The sequence below is a fragment of the Geotrypetes seraphini genome, chromosome 8 (assembly GCF_902459505.1).
Source record: "Geotrypetes seraphini chromosome 8, aGeoSer1.1, whole genome shotgun sequence".
Classification (NCBI taxonomy): Eukaryota; Metazoa; Chordata; class Amphibia; order Gymnophiona; family Dermophiidae; genus Geotrypetes; species Geotrypetes seraphini.
Window position 1 is genome coordinate 3562422 of NC_047091.1, and position 22737 is coordinate 3585158.

General features: G+C 44.5%; 1 long non-coding RNA gene across 1 annotated transcript in view; it reads right to left on the bottom strand.

The window, feature by feature from the left end:
* Positions 1–312: 312 nt before the first annotated feature.
* LOC117365277 overlaps positions 313–22737 on the bottom strand; it is a 73444-nt gene continuing 51019 nt past the window's right edge. Inside the window, exons 3-5 of the long non-coding RNA XR_004540392.1 lie at positions 6842–6989; positions 6724–6754; positions 313–543 (exon numbers count right to left, since the gene is read on the bottom strand). This is a non-coding gene — a long non-coding RNA (uncharacterized LOC117365277). The remainder of the gene's footprint in view (positions 544–6723; positions 6755–6841; positions 6990–22737) is intronic.

Consider the following 22737-nt stretch of genomic DNA (forward strand, 5'->3'; position numbering starts at 1 on the left):
TTGACTAAGGCAAAAATCATAGTATCTATTTTAGTTCTGCAGTTCATCCTACTATTGCTTTTGTTTCATTCTACAGTAGAACCACCATGGTTGAGGTTAGAAAGGTTTAAGTGATAAAAGGATAGAATTTGGTTTTAAAAGACCCTGTCTCCAAACATATCATAATCCCCAGAAATTATTATTTGGTACACAAGTAGAGCAATAAAATGACTGGTCTGAACTTCACACAAAGTCCTGGAGCTGAAATTAGACTGAAGACACAAGGAATCAAGGTAATTTATTCAGGGTCATAATCAACTTAGTTGTGGATCAGGTCACACATGGCGAGGTGGGATTAGCACTCATGAGACTTCTCCATAGCTTCAGCTTTTATCATCATAGTAGATGTGTCCTGATAGTCTTCACAAATTGTGCAAGATGGTATATGCAGTCTCTAGTTCACCAGGATTAGGCAGCAGCCACCTAATTTATTTGCAGTGGGATTAGTAGGGAAGGTTTGTCTTCTTATATAGAGGATGTTGAGATCTGGTAGAGTGGATAATCCTGATGAAGTAAACAAAATAAGGAGTGATTGAAGAAAGGTTGAAAAATAATCAAATGCTTGCCAGCTGAGGTCCAATACAAAAAAAAAGTGCAGAACCATGCATTTAGGATATAGAAATTGACGTGCTTATAAACGACAGAGACTTCATTTTATCAAGAAACAGTGTAACAAGACAGTAACCAGAATCAAAGGAATGATAGGGTGGCTAGGGTTACAATGACTGGAGATGATACAGTTCTTTACAGTTCATGGTGAGACCTCAGTATGATAACTAGTTCTGTAAGTCAAACCTCCAAATCGATATCAATAACAGAAAAAGGCCACCAAAATGATAAAGTGTCTACACCAAAATCCATATAAAATAAGAACTAAGGAATGGAATATGGATATTCTAGAGGACAGGAAAAATGAAATGAGAAATACGATGGAAACATTCAAATACCTCAGAAGTGCATAAATAATGTACAAGCACATTTCAATGAAAAGCATGCTCTCTTGCATGGGAGGTCATGATATGATACTTAGATCATGTATATTCAGAAGAAATAACAGAATGGTTGTGACTAGGTGAAAGTGAGGTAGTGGGAGAAAAGAAACCAGAACAGAATTGAAAAGCCTGCAAAATGCACAGAGGATTATTAATTTTTGAAGATGGAAAACCAGAGGTCAACTACATTTATAAGACATTGCAATAGGAAGAAATTTGGGAAAAGTAGAAGGACCTTATGGTCTTTGTCTGTAGTAATATATTTTGATTATTTCAGAGCACTGCATGTACATGTGCAGGACATGGGAAAGATGGTTTAAGGAAAGTATGGTAGTACTGAGGCTGGGATCTCGGTTTTCAGATTTCAGCAATTTATGCTCTTGGCTATTCTTATGCTGTTATATAGAATATCAAGCTTTTGTTTTTCAGCATAATTGACTATACAGCTATCTAGGAACCACACAAATCTGATATTCTTGAAATGGAGCTAAGGTATCCTGTAATCTTTCTGGATCAAACAGGTAAGCACTAGCACAGGGTTAAAAATAACTAAAGGCACAACAAAGCTGCCATCCTGATCTTAGATCCAGGATTAGTGCTCATGGAAGACACAATACCTATTACTGTTTAAAGCCAACTGCAAGATTCCTTCAGAGCTGCCCATTAACTTATGGCATGACAGAGGTGATAGCACAGGCTACCAGTTGGCTCCAGACTTGAAAGAGAGATTGATCCAGTCCAGGAGTTCTTCTATTCTCATTCCCCACTACATGCATGGAGTTGTAGTCCTCATTTCAATAGCTGGGAAGGAGGGTGAGGAGATGAGGGAGGGAATAAAACCAGGACTCACTCAGCCAGGAAGTTCACATTTAACAGGTTTATTTGCCTAACTTATGGAGTTTGCTAAACAAACCCCAGCAATGCAAAACTATTGAACTTGAAAACTAGATGCTACTGGGGTTTGTTTCTAGAAGAACATTTTCACTTTGACTGATCAGTGCTGGTTGCCAGTCAGACTTGTCTGGGTAACTCAACCTGCCTGAGTAATGGGCCTAAAGTTAACCAGCCAACTCTGTTTTGCTAGGTTTAGACCAAATGTTCAGATAACGTTAGCTAGTCACAGTTGTCTTGTTAATTCTATCTGGACATGGCTGGCTCTGTAAGAGTATTCTGCTGTACAAGGAAATCAACAACATCAATCTCACAGGACTTAAGGCCTTTACTAGAGAAATTTATTTTTCAGGAGCTTTGGTATAAATCAGTTGTTTGCAGAGGATCTACTTGTCATAAGCGACAAAATTTCCATTACATTGCCTTGTGATAATCACACATATGATTCTACCATATTACATATTTAATAAGTATAAAAAAATGAACTGAACTGATATCACAAAGTTTTTTTTAACCAAAACTTTATTTCTGTTCACAGTTTCTCTGGATATTCAAACATTTTCTCTTCTGATCTTTTCTGTCTTCCATGTTATAAACTCTATCAACATTAACAGTCTGTCCAGAATTTAAGAAGAGTTTAATTCTCATCAAGTTTTCCAAATGCTCAGCATCTAAGTGATTTCTAGATTTTGTTTTTATATTCATTAAACTAAATCCTCTTTCATAGTCAATACTTGAGACCTGGAAGGTGCCACAAATGTCCACAAGTGAAAATACATAATTCCTTGAAGTGATTCTGTTTAGTAAATATAAACCAAATTTGAAAATGTCTTTACAGTTCCAGTTTCTAATTTCTCTGTGATCATTATTTTGAATTCTGATACTGGTTACAGAGATCCTTTGAAGGAAATTATAGTCTTTCTTCAACAGAGGACAATATTTGATGGCAAGCCTTTTCATCTGCTCATGTTCAAATGAAAATTTTCTAGATTTGCAGGTGTAGAGAAACATTCTGTATCAAAGACAGACCAGTCTATCAGTTCCTCATCTAGAAACAGATTGTCCATATGGTCACACATCCAATGGATGAAAGTAATTATTGACTTTGTTTCAACTGGAAATTGAATAGAGCAGATTACTAAATTTCTTGATTTTTGCTTTTGCAAACTGAAAAGCTTCAACAGTCGAAAGTGCACATCTTTGTAGAATTTTGCATGAGTCTGCCAGTTTAGCTACAACATCATTAAGGCCCCCTTTTACTAAGGTGATTAGTGCAGGCTGGCACAGTAGCCACACCGAAGCCCTTTAAATCTCTAAGAGCTTTGGTATGGTAGTAAAAGGGGACTTAAGTACTGAGATAACAACATGGTGTTCTGCATTTTGTAATTTATCCAAGTAGTATTTCTGAATAGGATCATTGTCTTCTTCAACAATTTTTGGCAGTATTCCACTAATTCATTATAGTTTCTAATCACAGCATTTACTATGAAATATCTGATTTCGTTTAGTGGTTTAAATGCAATCACATCTGCCTCTGCAGCTTTGACAAGTTCTTGAAATTTTGTCTTCTTAACAGATGACCTGTAGAAAATTGTGTAAATAGTTCTTAACAAAATGGTAGGATGACTAATTTCATTTAAAACATTGATTTTGATTATTGAATTTATGCACTCAAACTCAAATGCATAATTCCACAAGGCAACAAAACACTTGATGCCGCTGCTACTACTACTACCAGACACTTGATGAATACTCTGGGAGAGGATGCCAGGTTGAATGGTAGAACTTTGTACTGAAATGGTGCTACACCACTTGAAACCTGAGATACTTCCTGTAGGCCAGATGAACTGGAATGTGAGTGTAGGCTTCTTTTAGTCGTTCCGATTTAAGAGGGGATATAGAGTCACTAAAGACAACATGCGAAACTTTTCCGTTACCAGAACTTTGTTTAGGCCCCTAAAATTGGATGTAGACTTCCCGTCTTCTTCAGGATAAGAAAATACTGGGAGTAAAACTCCAGATTCCTCTGAGCAGGTGGAACTTTAACTATTGCATTTAGAAGCAGTAAAGATTCTATCTCCTGAAGAAGGAAGGACATCTGTTGATGGCTGAAAGAGGACTTTCTTGGAGGATGATCTGGAGGTAAAGTATCAAAATGAAGAGAGTATCCCTCTCGAATGACTTTTAGAACCCTGAGTTCTGTTATTAATTCCCAGCATGATAATAAAACTGGAGTCAGTCTCTGATTGGCTGGGAAAGAAGCTGAGAAAGAAAAACAGCAGCTATGCGCTCCATGAGTCCATCAAAAAAGACTGAGCAGGTTTCTGAGAAGCTGCTGGTTGAGACTTTTGTGGACGCTGTTGCTTTTGCTACTTCTGCTGAGGCATACGAGGTGCAGCAGGTATTGTTGAGTAACGTCTCTGATAAGAAGGCTTGAAAGGTCTAGAGGTTGAAGGAGGTATAGACTTGATTTTAACTAAAGCATCCCAACGTTTTTCATGATCTATGAGTTTTTGTGTAGTATTTTCAATAGAGTCACCAAAAAGCTCATCTCCCAAACAGGGAATATTAGCCAATCTGTCTTGAAGATTGATGTCCATATCTGAGACTCTTAGCCATGCCAGATATCTCATCGCTGAAGCTCTAGAAGATAATTCAAAAGCATCATAAGCAGATCTTACTGTATATTGTCTAGCAAGGACGAAAGTATGGGAGATATCATGAAATTCCTGCAAATGTTGAAAAGGAATATATTTATCAAAAGAAGACAATTTAACAAGATGCTTTACATAGCATGAGATATAAAAATTGTAATTGAGGACCCTGTTTGCCAACATGGGATTCTGCTAAAGGTGACGTTCAAATTTGTCCATAGTGCACCCTTCACATCCCGGCGGGACTGAGGCTTAGACCTTTGATGGAAAAGATTTTTACAGAGTTGACTCCACAAACAGTGATTGGTGTTGAAGTTGTGGCTTATCAAAATCTGAAGAAGACATAATTTTATACAGAGAATCAAGTTGCTGGGAGTTGTAATGGTCAAGGGCATTTCCCAATTCTTTTGAAGAATTTCTTTGAGAATACCATGCAATGTTTGAGAAGTTCCTTAGGAGGCTCATCATAATCTAAGGCCTCTAGATATTCAGCGCTATAGGCAGAATCAGCTTCAAGTCTGACAGGCAAATCTTTTCCTAATTGTCTTATAAATTTTGTAAAAGATAACCTTTCAGTAGGGGATCTTGTTTTGGTGGGGATTTCTGAGGAGACTTGTCAGAAAGAATATCATAAGCCTCAGTTGCAGAAAGAGAAAAGTCCCCAGCTGAATCAGACTGTAAGTCAGAATCATAATTAGGCTTTGGTGAAGGTGTGCGTTGAGAGGATCAATGCTTTCAACAACTCTGGTACCAATCTGAAGATGAGGAAGACGAATGATGCAAAGCCCTCTTCCATTTAGAAGTACATAATGAAGACCGGTGCTTTCTGGACTTCGAGCATCGAGCTGAAGAAGAGAAGCATCGATGTCTCGATGAAACAGATTGATGTCTCACTGTAGAGCTGGACCTCCGATGAGATCAATGTCGAGGCGTCGAGCATCGAAAAGAGAAACTGTGACTGGAGGAGTATCCCTGTTGGTGTTACACCAGAGAACCAGTTGCGGTACCATAAGGCCTGGTGGCCGTATGCTTAGGCTGGACTGGTACCGAGAAAGTCGATGCTGATGCATATAGTTTGAAAATATCACCCAGCTCCCTTCTGAAAAACTCATTGAGCTTTTCACAAAAAGAAAGCACCAGTATCTGTGGCTTGTCTGCAGGTACTATCGGTGCCACAGTTTGCCTCGGAGAGGGTGACCTCAATGAGAATGCATACCTCGAAGGAGAGGCAAGCTGCAAGAAAGTGTTGCTGCTTGGTCGGCATCAAGGGACTCGATGCAAGAGTGACCTGTGATGCTGTTTGAGAAGCTGGTGGTTTCTTAGCTGACTTACTGGATAGTGCAAGGTCTCTGGATACCAATGCTGATACTGATGCTTAAGTTTTCAACGTTGATGGTTATGAATTCTTATTGGTGTCCATGCCGGTCCCAGTTTCTCCTGTTGAAGTTTACGGCTTTCAATTGAATGTTTCTGCAGGGTAGAACACCAAGCACAGGATTCCACCCAGTGTTCAGGCCCAAAGCACTGTAAGCACCAACTATGCAGGTCGGTTATAGAAATTGGCCTTTGGCACCTGCAGCAATTTTTTATGCCCATTAACTGTCTGGACATGGATGGAAAGACCGTGTCAGCCAAATTAAACTCAATGGCTGAAGAAAAAGACCAAAACCTTGACGGGCAAAGCCTTTTTTTTTTTTTTTTAAAGGAGAAAATATGAAAAATAAATATTAAAATTACAAAAAACTAAGTAAAAATTTGTGAAGTGAGAAGGCAGCACAAAATTTTAACAGAGTTTTAAAAAACACAACTTTTTCACTCTGTGGAAAACAAAGAACTGAGGTACCACGAGCCTACGTCAGGCGGGAAGGCACTTGTGGTGCGGGCAATCACGAACTTTCTAAAAATCTTAAAGTGGTGATGCACTTTCAAAGTGTCTGTACCAGGGCTCCATAGATAATGTCACCCACATGTAAGAATATGCTAACTGCTTGTCCTGGGATAAAAAGGGGGCGGGGTAAAAGGAAGTGCAAAAAGGGACCCAGACACACAAAGAGGGAAGGGGGAGACACAGGGAGGGAGCACAGGACAGATCAAGAGGGAGGAAGGGGGCACAGAGTGAGGTCACAGGATCCAGGTCCATAACTTACCTTGTGGTCAGTGGCTGTTGTGTCTACTGTCCTGCAATAGAGCACGGAGGCAAATATTAGCAAGAGCTGGAGCAGCTTCTTGTTCAAAGCCAGGGTGAGAGCAGTGTCAGCAGCTTACCTGAACAAAGGTACTGCAGGAGGATCCAGCAGGCTCAGTGCATCCCCAGTAGGCATCTACCCTGTGGAGACTGAAAGGAGATTCAGCTAGTTCATGTTCCATGTTCTGCAGGTAGTAAAGTATACATGGCCATCCTGTTATGGACGTTCTAGTAAATCAAAGGTTTGAAAATAATAGTCATTATTATGTACGGGATCTCCCATAGATGTTTCTCTGATTTTCCCATAATCGAAAAATTGGACATCCATCTCAAAAATGCCAATGAGCTGCAGCTAAGACATCTAGAAACAGCTAGATAAATGCCTTAAACACCATTTTCAAATTCTTTCAGCCGTAGGAGCCAACTTTTCAAAATGATTAGAGGTGCTCAAGCTTCACCCCAGACCCTGCTTAAACTCTGCCCCATAATAATAATTGTAATGCCATTTTTCCATTTGTTTTTCATATATACACACACAATATAATCTTATTAACAATACATAATGGAGTATGGATTAATGAAAGAAAGCCAGCATGGATTTAGTCAAGGGAAATCTTCCCTCACCAATCTACTGCATTTCTTTGAAGGGGTGAATGAACACGTGGATAAAGATGACCTGGTGTCATTATTGAGGATATATTGAAACCCTCAGCTCAATGTGTGGCGGCTGCTAAGAAAGCAAATAGAATGTTAGGAATTATCAGGAAAGGAATGGAAAACAAAGATGAAAATGTTATAATGCCCTTGTATCACTCTATGGTACGACCACGCCTCGAATACTGTGTGCAATTTTGGTCACCATATCTAAAAAAAAATATAGTGGAATTAGAAAAGGTACAGAGAAGGATGACAAAAATGATAAAAGAGATGGGATGACTTTCCTATGAGGAAAGGCTAAAGCGGCTAAGGCCCTTCAGCTTGGAGAAGAGACGGCTCAGGGGTGATATGATAGAGGTCTATAAAATAATGAGTGGAGTGGAAAGGGCAGATGTGAATCGCTTGTTCATTCTTTCAAAAATACTAAGACTAGGGGATATGCGATAAAGTTACTAAGTAGTAGATTTAAAACAAACTGGAAAAAATATTTCTTCACAGAACGTGTAATTAAAATCTGGAATTCATTGCCAGAGAATGTGGTGAAATCAGTTAGCACTAGCGGGATTTAAAAAAGGTTTTGATAATTTCCTAAAAGAGAAGTCTATAAGTCATTATTGAGATGGCTTGGGGAAATCCACTGCTAATTCCTGGATATGTAGCATAAAATCTGTTTTACTACTTGGGATCTAGCTAGGTACTTGGGACCTGGGTCGGCCACTGTTGGAACAGTATACTGGACTTGGACCTTTGGTCTGTCCTAGTATGGCAATTTTTATGTTCTTATGCTTGCAGTCTGCCTCGCCAGGGCTTCCTTCTGCCATGTCATCAATGACATCATCAATGGTGCAGCGAGGGAGGGTCCCAGCATTACAGGGCGCATCAGCCTGTACAGAGCACTGCCTCCAATGTCCACTGCCACTGCTTTAGGTTTGCCTGGAGGTATGTCAGGTCTCATCCGTTGGGGGGGAACCCCCCATTACAGAGGAAACTGTAATTTTTCCCTAAACAATAGGGACACAGGCTGTTTCCTCTATAATGGAAGTCCCCCCCCCAACAACCCTCACAATGGGGGTGCCAGTAAAAGTGTTTTAATCCAGTTCGCTGACGTCCTGCGTGCGATTGTCTGCCCGGCATTGTCCGCATGCGATTGTCTTGCGCAGTTTAGTCTATGAACCAATTTTTCAGATGCTGAGATTCAGATTCTGGTGAAAGAGGTGCAGGCACAGCAGAAACATTCATTGTCCCCCAAGGGAGAATGACTCTGTGCCTACACCAAGGACTAGCAGTGAGCTGCCATTTGCACTTGCCTCAATGGGGTCTACTGCACCATTCTGAGCTCCCTTGGGAGATGTGAAGGGTTGCAAAAGAAAGTGTAGAGTGCTGAAAAGAGAACAGGAAGCTAGGAACAGGTGTCTAGGTGCCGACATGTCTGACCTCATCCCAGTCAAGAGGATGGTGCTCAACCACCTGCACCCACTCCCCCATAGAGGGAAGGGAGGAAGATGGAGGTAGGGGGGGGAATGAGGTGAAACACACCCAGGGCAACCATATGAGGGCCAGTGTCCTGGGGAGGGAGGAGAAGAGGGCTGGTGACCAATCTGACTGCCAGCATAGCAAGGCAATGGCCTTGTCAGTGCAATATAGTGGGAGTGTCTGGTAACTGCTGTGGGCCATGCCTGAACCAATGGGGGAGGTACCAGCTAGCAGCCATTATTTCCCCCTTCCCAACAAGGTTTGCATACTTCCCCCCCAACTATGTTTTTCCAGAACCCCTCCCACTTTCCCTCTGTGAATGCTCATGTGTGAGGCCCTTTGACATCTGTGTGACATGGTTCACCTTCATATTGGGCTCTGGTAGGTGTGTATGTACTGGCAGCGAGTGTGGAGGTGCATTGCACTGGCACTGCTTCTGATTTGAACACTGGAAGGACATCTGGAGGGGCAAAGACAGACATGTTGGTAAGCTGGGACAGGTGAGAGAGAGGGCCAGGACCCACATCTGCTCCCCTTTCCCCATACAAATGGCAGCTCCAAGGCAGAAACTGGACTCAGTGGACTACACCACAGGAAAAGGAGCAGCAGGGGATGCAGGGGCCAAGAGACACACATCATCCAAGCAGGACACACAGGATGGGCAGGATTAGGGTTACCGTATGTTCGGGAAAACCTAGACATGTCCTCTTTTTAGTAGACTGTCCGGGTGTCCAAATGGTTTTTTAAAAATGGGGGAATCTGTCACGGTTTAGCCAGCTCTCCCAACTCCTCCACCTACCTTCTCCCTGGCTTCTGTAATTCAATTTTCAGGCAGCCTGCAGTGTCAATGAGGTGAGCCTGCTACCGTCAGCCTGCCCCGGAAGCTGTCTCTCTGTAGGTCCCGCCTATGTGGAAACAGGAAGTCACTGTAGAGAGGCAGTTTCCAGGACCAGCCAGTGGCAGCAGGCTTACCTTGTTGCTGTTGCCAGCTGCCCAAAAATTCAACACAATGTCAAGGGAGGAGATAGGTTGGGGAATTGTGAGCTGGAGAGAGAGGTCATGCCGCATATCCCGCTGGTGGGGATTTGGAAGTAGAGAGAGTCACAAAAGCACATGTGGGGTGGGGGGTTGGAAGGAGAGATAGTCAGAAAGAGAAGCATCTGTGAGGGTGGTGGTTGAAAGAAGAGAGAGAGAAGCACCCATGACAAGGGGTAGGGAGAGATGCTACCATAGGGGAGCTTTTGGGGAATAAATGGTGAAGAGGGAGAGAAAGCAGATGCTGGGATGGGGGGAGATTGAGAAAAGATGGTGGATCCAGGGAGGGGGGAGAGAGATGCAGTACCATAGGGAGAGGGCAAGGGAGAGAAGAGAGATATTGGTCCCGGGGTTGGATACAGGAGAAAGGGTATAGGAGGAAGAGAAGCTGGACGGGGCAGAATATGTGAATAAGGATAGAAGAATGGCCTTGGAGGTAAGGGAAGGAAGGATAGATAGGGATAGAGATGGGATTGATACTACTACTACTACTAGTAATAATAATAATTTCTATAGCGCAATTAGACATATGCAGTGCTGTACATATTCTATGCAGGGAAAAGGGTAGAGAGGATGGGAAGAGGAAAAAGGAAATGAGTGAAATGTGGGGGTGGAGGTGGGGCAGGGCATGGTGGGGTAGGGCATGAGTGGAGCCAGAGGTGGGGCTGGGGAGGGGTCACATGTCCTCTTTTTTTGTCTTCACAAATAGGCAGGATCAGCTTTAGGCCAGAGGAGGCAGCTGTCATGTGGGAGGGTGAAGATAAGCAACAGTTGTAGCACCTTGTCCCTCTTCACACAGTTTCCAGATGAGTGGTAGTTAGTCCACCTAGAGGAGGAGACCCCAGCAACATCTCATCTGCCTGACTCAGAAGCTCCTGAGCCATAACATCTCACTGTCTGATTACCTGTAGTAGAAGCTGCAGCTTCTAGGGAGAGCACACAGAGGTGCTGTGCCAAGTTATGCAGGCAACAGAAGACATAAGGGATGGGACTACAGAGTGATGTGCAAACCATCACTATACTACTGGAGACCACCCAGCACCCTACTCAGCAACCAATAACTACCTCCAGCACTAGGGTAGCACCTAAAGGTAAAGCCCCAGCCAAAGGGGGCTATATGAGAGCAGAGCCAATCCTGGGCCTGGTCCCATGAAAGGCATCTGTGGAGCCTATTAAAAGGCCGACTTTTGACAAGAATGCACCAGGGCACAACGAAACCAGTGACACCAGCAGAGAGGATGAGGACTCAGAGTTACTCACAGGCTACAGAAGCTGCATCCTGTTCTTTGGCACCAACACAGGAGTAGTCAGGGAGGACTGAGAGGAGATGTGGGGCATGGAGGGACTGAGGCAAAGGAAGGGTAAAGTAGGCAGGGGGCTCTGGATATGAGTCTTAGTATGTAGATATGCTGGGGAAGGGGGAGTGTGTGGGTGTGGGTATGCTGGGGAAGTGTGTATGCTGGAGGCATACCCCCACCCCCTGCTATTCTTGACCCAAGTTATTTCTGACCCACTTTAATCAGGTTGTCGCTCACTGCACTCCACTGAAACTGCCCTTGCTAAAGTCGCCAATGACCTGTTCCTGGCCAGATCCACAGGACTCTATTCTATCCTCATCCCTTTCAATTTATCTGCTTTTGACAATGTTGATCACCACTGGGATTCCAGGGCTCTGTTCTCTACTAGTTCTCTTCTTACCTCTACCATCGCACTTTCAGTGTATGCAATGGTGGATCCTCTCAGTGGCAAAGCGAGGGTGATTAGCACCCGGAGAGGTTGCACCCTTCCCTCCTGCTCCTTCCCAAACCCCCCCCCCCATGCCACACATGCGTCCCCTTCCCTTCACCCATAACTTTTTAATTTTCCAGGCATGAGCAAGAGCATGAACTTGCTGCCCGTGTCCTGTTGGCTGCCCTCTGATGTTACTTCCTAGGGGCCCAGAAGTGATGTCAGAGAGGCGACACCGACGCGGGCAGCAAGTTTGTAATGTTGCTTGCAAAGGGAAACTTAAAGAGGGAGAAGGGAAGGGGTGAACGCACGCAGCAGGGGGGGGGGATCAGGAAGAAGGGTGCAGAGAGGAGGACGGGTGCTTGTCCCCCTTACAAGGTCTGCATCCGGGGCGGACCACCCCCACTGCACCCTTATTATGCCACTGAATCCTCCTCCACTGCTATCCCACTATCAATCAGTGTACCTCAAGGCTCTGTCTTAAGATCTCTCCTTTTTTTCATCTATACCCACTCACTTACACTGATCTCCTCCCATGGTTTTCAGTAACACCTCTATGCTAAAAACTCCCAGATCTACCTGTCCATATCTCCACAAGAATCTAGGCCTGAGTCTCAGCCTACTTGTCTGACATTGTCGCCTGAATGTTTTGCCGCCATCTAGACCTAAATATGGCTAAGACTAAGCTCCTTATCTTTCCACTTAAACCCACCTTCCCCCTTTTTATATTTATGTGGGCAACACTCTCCTCCTCCCTATCTTGTCAGCTCGCAACCTTGGGGTGATCTTTGACTCCTCTCTTCTTCTCCACTCAGATCCAACAAACTGCTAAAGCCTATCGCTTCTTCTTCTATAATATTACCAAAATCCAACCTCTCCTATCCAAGCACACTATTTAAACCCTTATTCACACTCTCATCACTTCTCGCTTAGATTACTGCGACTTGCTTCTCTCAGGTCTTCCACTCAACCATCTCTCTCCCCTTCAATCCATTCAAAATTCTGCTGCACGACTTACAGTATATTCTGCCAGAGTCACAATAATCCCATTACCCCTCTCCTCAAGTCACTTCACTGGCTCCCCATCCATTTCTGAGTAAGTTCAAACTCCTCTTACTGACTTATAAGTGCATTCACTCTGCAGCCACCCTTTAACTCTCTCACTTATCTCCCCCTATGCTCCCCCCATGGACTCCATTCATTGATAAATCCCTCTTATCTATTCAAGATATTGAAGGGAATTGACTTAGTAGACAAAGAGAGATTGTGCACTCTCTCCAAGGTGAAGAGAACGAGCGGGCACTCTCTAAAATTAAAAGGGGATAGATTCCATACAAACATAAGGAAGTTCTTCTTCACCCAGAGTGGTAGAAATCTGGAATGCTCTTCCAGAGGCTGTTATAAGGGAAAGCACCTCCAGGGATTCAAGAAAGGGTTAGATAAGTTCCTGCTGAACCAGAACGTAGGCTATACTCAAATAGGACACTGGTCTTTGACCTAAGGGCCGCTGCGTGAGCGGACTGCTGGGCACGATGGACCACTGGTCTGACCCAACAGCGGCAATTCTTATGTTCTTACCCTTCTCCTCCACTGCCAACTCCAGACTAAGTCCCTTCTATCTTGCTACACTATATGCCTGGAACAGACTGCCTGAGTCAATACATCAAGCTCCATCTCTAGTGGTATTCAAATCCAAGCTAAAAGCTCACTTTTTCAAGGCTGCTTTCAAGTTCTAACTCTCACTCACTGTATAATACCTATCATTCTCTCTGCATGAAACTTCCCAACCCCTAGTTGTCCTAATTAGAATGTAAGCTCTTCTGAGCAGGGATCATCTATTACATGTTGAATGTATAGCGCTAAGTACGCCTTTCAGCACTACAGAAATGATAGATAGTAGAAAGAGGAGGAAGGGGTATGTGTGGGTGTGCTGGGGGGGGGGAAAGGGGGAGAGGTGGTAGTGATGGTGGTATGTGTGGATGTGTTAGGGGAGAAGGGGGAGTGGTGGTAGTGATGGTATTTATTTATTCAGTTTTCTATACCATTCTCCCAAGGGAGCTCAGAATGGTTTACATGAATTCATTCAGGTACTCAAGCATATTTCCCTGTCTGTCCTGATGGGCTCACAGTCTATCTAATGTGCCTGGGGCAATGGGGTGATTAAGTGACTTGCCCAGGCCACAAGGATCAGCGTGGGTTTGAACCCACAACCTCAGGTTGCTGAGGCTGTAGCTTTAACCATTGTGCCACTCTCTCCTGCTGGGGTTTGTGGGAGCTGTTCAGCCTGAATAAACCTATTCACTGACCTTTACTGGAAGTTTGTCTGTACAAGGGCCTGCTAAAATGTTCTCAACCTAACCAACAAAGTTGAGTTGGGGCAGTCTCCATCATGGGCTATACACAGGGCAGGATTAACCAATAGGCCAAGTAGGCACATGCCTAGGGCCCGAAATGGTCAGGGGGGCCCGATGAAGGAGGGCATCAACATTGTTTTTTCCAAACGGCGATGGGCCCCTCCAGCATTGATCGGCAACACAGACCCCCACCCCGATCGTCAGCGTGACCCCCCCCCCCCATCGACGGAAAGTAAAACAAGCAAGCAACGCAGGTAAGAAAGGCAACGGGAACTATAATTGTGCAAGCGGTGCTGCTTGCCCAAAGCTTCCCTCTGACGCAGTTTCCTGTTTCCGCCTGGGTGCATCCCCTTATGTACCTAGGGGCCTCGATGAATTAATCCTGCCCTGGCTATACACTTAGCTCAACGATTTTCCACTTTTTAAATTCTGTATTTTTCTGATGAAAAAAAAAGTGGGAAATCACTGGACTAAGTGTACAGCCCTCAATGAAGACTGCCCCAACTTTGTTGGTTGGGCTGAGAACATTTTAGCAGCCCCTCATATTAAGCGTTTCTTGGTGTGGACCCTCTCCTGGAATATACCCTGGCCAGCTCTGCTGGGAAGGGGGGGGGGTGCTCATCATCTGCATCAGGTGGCTGCTGCTAATGTTTCTGTAGGGTCTGGGAGGGACCATGCTCAGGCGGGTACTCTCATCCAGAAGTGGGGTGCATACAGAGAAACCATTAACCAATTCTTGAATTAGGTCAAGATCAAGAAGAAACTGGTTAGGTACTTAATATTATTTAAAGAGAATCAGGTGTCGTATTACAATGTCTTTTTTCAAATCCCCTTAAGTAAGAATAAAAAGGGGAGGGGCCAACGGCAGAACACCGACCGCACCAGCCCAGAGAAGCAGGGAGCCAGGAGAAGTCAGGAGGTTGCAGGAGAGAGAAGTAAACCAGCAAAGAACAAAAAGGAATCAGAGCGAGGGCAGGAGGAAAAGGCAGACGAGAGGGGCAGCGGCGAGAGGTAGCTCTGCCCACCCCTCTGACTTCAGCGCTCGGATCTGGAGCTCCCCCTTAAAAGGGGAGGGGCCAACGGCACGCAGCCGTTTGGCGCGCAAAGACGAGCGTTAAAGGCGTTCGCCTTAGCGTGAGCGCCTTTGCGAAGGCCCTTAAGAAAGGCAACCACAGCAGCCACACCAACAAGCAGAACAGAGGGAGACCACAGCAGCCACACCAGCAAGCAGGGAGAAGCCACTTCAGACAGTTTTCTCCACCGTTTGCCATATGTATGACTACCTCCCCTCTGGGAGGCGGTCTTATGTATGCACTCAATGTGGGGAACTGGAGCGCCTGAAGAAACAAATTAGACTCCTGGAAAGCAGAATACTGGAACTAGAGGCACTTCGAGCAGTGGAGGAGGACAGAGAGGCAGACAACTTCAAGACGGAGGAAACCACTGAGGAAGAAGTCCGGGAGTTAGAGAAGTTAATCAAGGAGGCATACAGAGAGGCTATGGAAAATCACCAGCAACAGTGGAACTGCCGAGACACACCCACAGTGAGTGAGGACCACCTGGAGGACAACTACAAGGAAGAAATGGGTGACACAGCAGCGACACCTGGGAACAGCGAAGGGAACCCATAGGAAGATGAGACCGGTGCAAGCCATCATCAGGTTGAGGTAAATACACGGAAGACACGGACCTACGGCTGGAGACATACACCAGGGACATAGACCTGCAGCTGGAGAGGCAAGAGAAGACAGAGAGGACAGCAATCATCATGGGGGACTCCATCATCAGACAAGTTAACAACCACATAGCGGGAGGAAGACAGCATTGGCTGGTGACCTGCCTATCGGGAGCCAAGATAGAAGACATAGTGAGTCCATCGACAGGATCATCGACAGCGTGGAAGAGGAAGATACGGCGGTGGTGATCCATGTGGGAACTAACAACATGAGCAACAGGAACTACAGCAGAGAAGTACTGAAGGATCAGTTCCAGATGCTAGGAAGGAAGCTGAAGACCAGAACACTGAGGGTAGCATTCTCGGATATCCTGCCAGTACCCAGGGCTGATGAGAACAGGCAGATGGAGCTGCACACAATCAACACGTGGATGAGGCGCTGGTGTGAAGAAGGATTCCAATTCGTGCGCAACTGGACGACATTCAGGGGGAAGAGCAAGCTATTCAGGAAGGACAGACTCCACCTCAGCGGAGACGGAACGAGGCTATTTGCAAGCAACATCAAGAGAGAAATTGAGAAGTTTTTAAACTAGGAAGAAGGGGAAAGCCGACAGTTGACTGAGAGAGAGAGTCGATGGTTCAGAAACCGGTGGAGGATACCGTGCAGGAAGATAGAGGGAAAGACTCACCGGATCACTGGCAAGACAGATATAAAGGGACACAAGAGGGAAGAAAATGCAAGAAAGGAACAGGCCGCAAACTCAAGTGTATGTACACGAACTCAAGGAGCCTAAGTAACAAGATGGGTGAATTAGAAGCTATGGCACAAAAAGATAACTTTGACATCATTGGCATCACAGAAACATGGTGGACCGAAGAAAACGTCTAGGACACTGTGCTACCGGGATACAAAACTATACCGCAGAGACAGAGTGGGTCAAAAAGGTGGGGACGTTGCCCTATATGTCAAAGAGGGAATTGAATCTACTGGAGAGAACACGCCTGAAATGACAAATAATTTAGAGTCTCTATGGGTCAAAATTCCGGGAACCAATGCATTGGAAATGAAGATCGGCATCTACTACCAACCCCCAGGGCAGTCCGAAGAAATTGATGGAGAAATGATAGACGAGATCAAACTCAACTGTAAGGGAGGCAACACAGTTATCATGGGTGATTTCAACTATACGGGAATAGACTGGAACCTAGGCACCTCCAGCTTCGGTAGGGAGACCAAGTTCCTGGATGCTGTAGGCTTCCTGGAACAACTTGTCAAGGAAAACACAAGAGGAAATGCAATTCTGGACTTAATTCTAAATGGACTACGAGGACAGGCGCAAGATGTAGACGTAGAGGGGATGCTGGGAACCAGTGATTACAATATGATCCGCTTCGACATGGATGCAGGGGCGAAACATCGATCCAGAATGACGGTCACGGCACTGAACTTCCAAAAAGGGTATTACGAAGGGATAAGACTCATGGTGGGGAATAAGATTAAGAAGAGGATAAGCACTGTAAAAATGCTAGAGTAGGCATGGTCCCTTTTTAAGGACACAGTCACTGAGGTGCAAAATCTATATATACCGCATATCAACATGAGATCCAAGAGGAAAAAGAACAATGAACTGGCGTGGCTCACTGTAGCGGTGAAGGAAGCGAACAGAGACAAGAAGACTTCGTTTAAGGATTGGAAAAGGTCAAAAATCGGACGAAAACTAGAAAAAGCACAAACAGCATCAATGCAAGTGCCATAAGGTGGTAAAAGAGACTATGAGAAAAACATATCCAAGGAGGCGAAAAACTTCAAGCCGTTCTTTTAATATAATAAACGACCTGCAAAGGAAGCAGTGGGACCATTAGATGACCATGGAATAAAGAGAGTGCTAAAGGAGGACAAAGCCATCGTCAATAAACTGAACACATTATTTGCGGCTGTATTTACCAAAGAGATTATACACAACATACTGGAACCCGACAGTCTATACACTGGAGGTGAAGACGGGAAACTGACAAGGTTGACGGCCAGTCTAGAAGAATTATGCAGGCAGATTGAAAGGCTTAAGAGCGACAAATCCCCGGGACTGGTTGGCATCCATCCAAGGGTTATTAAGGAACTGAATGGGACTAGAGCTGAACTGCTTCAACTAATAGCCAATCTGTCGATCAAATCGGGAAAGATTCTGGAAGGCTGGAAGTTGGCGAATGTTACACCGATCTTCAAAAAAGTTTCGAGGGGAGATCTGGGAAACTACAAACTGGTGAGTCTGACCTCAGTACCAGGAAAGATGGTAGAGGCGCTGATAAAGGACTGCATCATTGATCACATTGATGGACACAATCTGATGAGGAACAGCCAGCATGGCTTCAGCAAAGGACGATCTTGCTTGACGAACTTGCTGCACTTCTTCGAGGGAGTAAACAGGCAAATAGACAATGGTGACCCGGTCGACATTGTATATCTGGATTTTCAGAAGGCGTTCGACAAGGTTCCGCATGAACGACTACTTTGGAAAATTGAGAGCCATGGAATAGAGGGTGAAATACTCACGTGGATTAAAAACTGGCTAGCGGATAGGAAACAGAGAGTGGGGGTAAATGGGCAATACTCGGACTGGAAGAATGTTACTAGTGGGGTGCTGCAGGGCTCGGTGCTTGGACCCGTGCTCTTCAATATATTCATAAACGATCTGGAAATGGGTACGACGAGTGAAGTGATTAAATTTGCAGACAATATGAAGTTATTCAGAGTAGTGAAGATGCAGGGGGATTGTGAAGATCTGCAATGCGACATAACCACGCTCGAGAAATGGGTAGCGACATGGCAAATGAGGTTCAACATGGATAAGGATAAGGTAATGCATGTCAGTAACAAAAATCTCATACACTAATACAAGATGTCCGGGGCGGTACTTGGAGAGACCCCCCCAGGAAAGAGACTTGGGAATGCTGGTCGACAAGTCAATGAAGCCATCTGCACAATGTGCGGCGGCGGCGAAAAGAGCGAACAGAATGCTAGGAATGATTAAGAAAGGAATCACGAATAGATCGGAGAAGGTTATCATGCCGCTGTACCAGGCCATGGTATGCCCTCACCTGGAATACTGCATCCAGCACTGGTTGCCATACATGAAGAAGGACACAGTATTACTCAAAAAGGTCCAGAGAAGAGTGACTAAAATGGTTAAGGGGTTGCTGCACAGTGAGAGATTAGAGAAGCTGGGCCTATTCTCCCTTGAAAAGAGGAGATTGAGAGGGGACATGATCGAAACATTCAAGACAATGAAGGGAATAGACTTAGTAGATAAAGACAGGTTGTTCACCCTCTCCAAGGTAGAGAGAACGAGAGGGCACTCTCTAAAGTTAAAAGGGGATAGACCGAATCTTGGAGACCGAATCTATCAAAATTCTGGTTCATTCTTTGATTATTTCCCACTTAGATTACTGTAATTCCCTCCTCAATGGTCTCCCCCAAAAAGAAATCCGACGCCTTCAATTAATACAAAACACTGCAATAAAACTCATCTATAAACTAGGTAAATATGATCATGTCACTCCAGTTCTGAAAGATGCACACTGGCTTCCCATGGCTCATCGAATCACTTATAAAATCATCCTCTTGACTTTCAAAATAAAATCTTCTCATCAGCCTTCATACCTTCATAAACTCCTCATTCCTCAATGTTCACCACGAACTTTGAGATCAACAAATCAAAATCTCTTATTAATTCCCTCCATTAAAGAGTTCTATTATACACGGAAAATAAATTTTGCTGTATCTGCCCCAACATTGTGGAATTCTCTACCACAACCACTTCGAGACGAACAACATCTTGATAAATTTAAGATAGGCCTGAAGACTTTTTTTATTTCGTGATGCATTCTCTTCTGTTTAGATTCTACTTTCTCGCTAATTTTATTCATATTACTTTCTACCTTTTTTTTTTTATATTTAATATTTAATATTTTTATTTTTATTTTCTTTCAAATTTTAATTTTGTATCTCTCTTAAAGAACCTCCCCCACCCAACATGTTTTATTCCCACTTCGCCTTACTCCCTTTTCTCTCTACAATGTAACTCTACCCTTCCATTCCCTTTTTTCCTCACTGTCAAGTTTGTCATGTTAATGTCTTTAATGTTCACTATATGCACTTCTAAATATTTACTCTCAATTTCTCTTTCTTTATTTTTTTTTTTTAAATTTACTGTAAACCGGACAGATATTTGTTTGATGGTCGGTATATTAAAATCTAATAAACTTGAAACTTGATTCCGTACAAACGTAAGGAAGTTCTTTTTCACCCATAGAGTGGTAGAGAACTGGAATGCTCTTCCGGAGTTTGTTATAAGGGAAAACACCCTCCAGCGATTCAAGACAAGGTTAGACAAGTTCCTGCTGAACTGGAACGAATGCAGGTAGGGCTGGTCTCAGTTAGGGCACTGGTCTTTGACTTGGGGGCCACCGTGTGAGTAGACTGCTGGGCGCGATGGACTACTGGTCTCATCCAGCAGCGGCAATTCTTATGTTCTTACCTTGATAATATCTTTTCCAGTAGATAGGGATGGTATGCTGAACCAAGGGTCTTGCATCTGCTCCTGTGAGTCTATTGCAGGATCATTGTTTTCAGTACCTCCTCTGTGCTCTCTGCTGCCCCCAAGTCAGTTAGTTTCAAAGCTGGCGACAGCCCCACAGGAGAGAACAGGAGAAGAAGAATGGGGAGACTCCTTAACAAGACTTTGATCTGCTCATAAATATAAACACATAGCTCATACAGCTCATACCCTTGGCTAGCCCAAATGATGCTCGAGGCCCCGACCTACCTCGACTTCAGAAAACTTCTCAAAACATACCTTTTCCGCGAACAGGACCCTTAACCCTTATTCCCCTGCAACAAACCAACTCCCGCCCCACCCCCTCCTTTCTCTCCCCCTCCCCTCCCTTGGTTCCCTTCTCCCTCCCTCGTCTCTCCCAATCCAACTATGATAAACTTCTGCTAAAAACCCAAATACTTCCTTCCTCATTGCTTGTAATTCCGACAAAATGTTGTAAATCCGTGTTCAGACCGGATCGTAATTTAATTGATGTGAATTGCCTAGAACTCTTTGGGTATGGCGGTATATAAGAAATTAATAATAATAATACACACGCCGTGGAGAGGAAAGAAATAATAACAATCTTTATTAGCAAAATAGCATAAGAAACTGTGAAACTCTGGCGAACCCCAAGCATCTAGTATATTAAAAAAATTTACAATATCTTACAATGGCAGAAAGGTCAGAGACACAGCCTTCAAACAGCAGGAGGACCAGGCAAGCACATCGACAATGATGGGTAGGTGATTCAACATACCATCCCTATCTACTGGAAAAGATATTATCAAGGCAAGAACCTAATTTCTTTTTCCAGTGCAATAGGGATGGTATGCTGAGCTAAGGGACGTACCTAAGCAATTCTAGAAACCCCGGGTGGAAGAGATAAGCCTGCTTTCAAAATGGAGGCTCTAAATGAGGAGTCCTCTTGAGCTGCTACGTTCACCCTATAAAATTTGGTGAAATTGTGAAGGGACGACCAAGTTGCTGCCCGGCAAATCTCATCCAGGGGAATTGTCCTGGCTTCAGTCCAAGAAGAGGCAATCCCTCTCATTGAATGCATTTGATGCACAAATGGAGGCTGCCTACCACAAGCAACATAGCAGGACAAATTAGCTAACCTGATCTATCTTGAGATTGTAGCCTTGGAAGCCGACCTCCCATTCTTAGCCGGATTTGTCAACACGAAGAGGTGGTCTAAGAGACAAAAGTCATTTGTAACCTCCAAATAAGGCAAGACAGCCATCCAGCACCTTCAGGAACTTGTCCTTCTTCTTAGAACCTAAGGGCTGGAAAGCTAGAAGACGAACTTCCTGGTTTATGTGAAATGCCGAAACCACCTTTTGCAAGAAAGAGGAAACCCAGCCTCTGTGATACGCAGGTAAGGGTCCCTGCACAGGGTTACCAGATTTTTCCATGGAGAATCCTGAACACTTGGCCCCACTCTATTCCACCCTCAGCCCTGCCCCAATCTGCCTCATCTTTCTTTTCTGACCTCCGGGATGCATCTGGAGGACCTCCGAGCATGTGCAGATGCATGTGACATCATCCATGCTTGCTCAGAGTCCCTTCAGACGCAGCCAGGAAGTCGGTGCTTTCCAAAACCTGGACAAACTACCAGGTTTTGGAAAGTCTGTCCGGGCATCCAGACAGTAGTCTAAAAAGAGAGGACATGTCTGGGTTTTCCCAAATGTCTGGTAACCCTATCCCTGCATGACCAAACTTGCAGTTCAGAGACATGCCTAACAGAAGTGATGGCAACCAGAAACACCATCTTGATAGTAAAGTTCATTAGGGTGGCATCCTGTAAGGGCTAAACAGAGCCCTAAAGAGTCCTTCCAACATGATGTTCAGATTCCAGGATGGACAGGGCTGGTGAATCAGGGGGGAGGGGCACAGCCTTAGGGCCCCCTTAAAGTACCTGACAACATCCAAGTCCACAGAAAGAGAACATCTGGCACCCTGGAATTCGAAAAAATTCAGAAACTTGAACTTTCAGTGAGGAAACCGCAAACCCCATATCCAGACCTTCTTGAACAAAGGATAGAACAGTAGGTACTGAAGTCATGGCAGGATTCAGCTGCTCCTTGCTGCACCAGTGTTGGAAGTATCCCATGCCTTGGCTTATGGCATGAATATAGCAGGCTTCTTGGCTTTCAAAAGATCGCATACAACCAGATCCAAGTAGCCTTTCCAGCTCAGAGCTTAAGAGTCATACTATGAGACCAAAGTGCTCCAGATCTTGCAGGACAATCGGACCTTGAGAGAGGAGTCCCAGGAAAAGTTGAAGTCTCAGAGGGTGGCTGATCTGAAGATGCACCATGTCTGCATACCAGGGGCATCAAGAACAGTCCGGGGGCACCAGGACAACCCTTCCCTGATGCCCGGCCACTCTTCTCAGGACTCTTCCTACATGAGCCAGGGAGGGAACATGTACAGGAGTTCATCCATCAGCCAAGGCT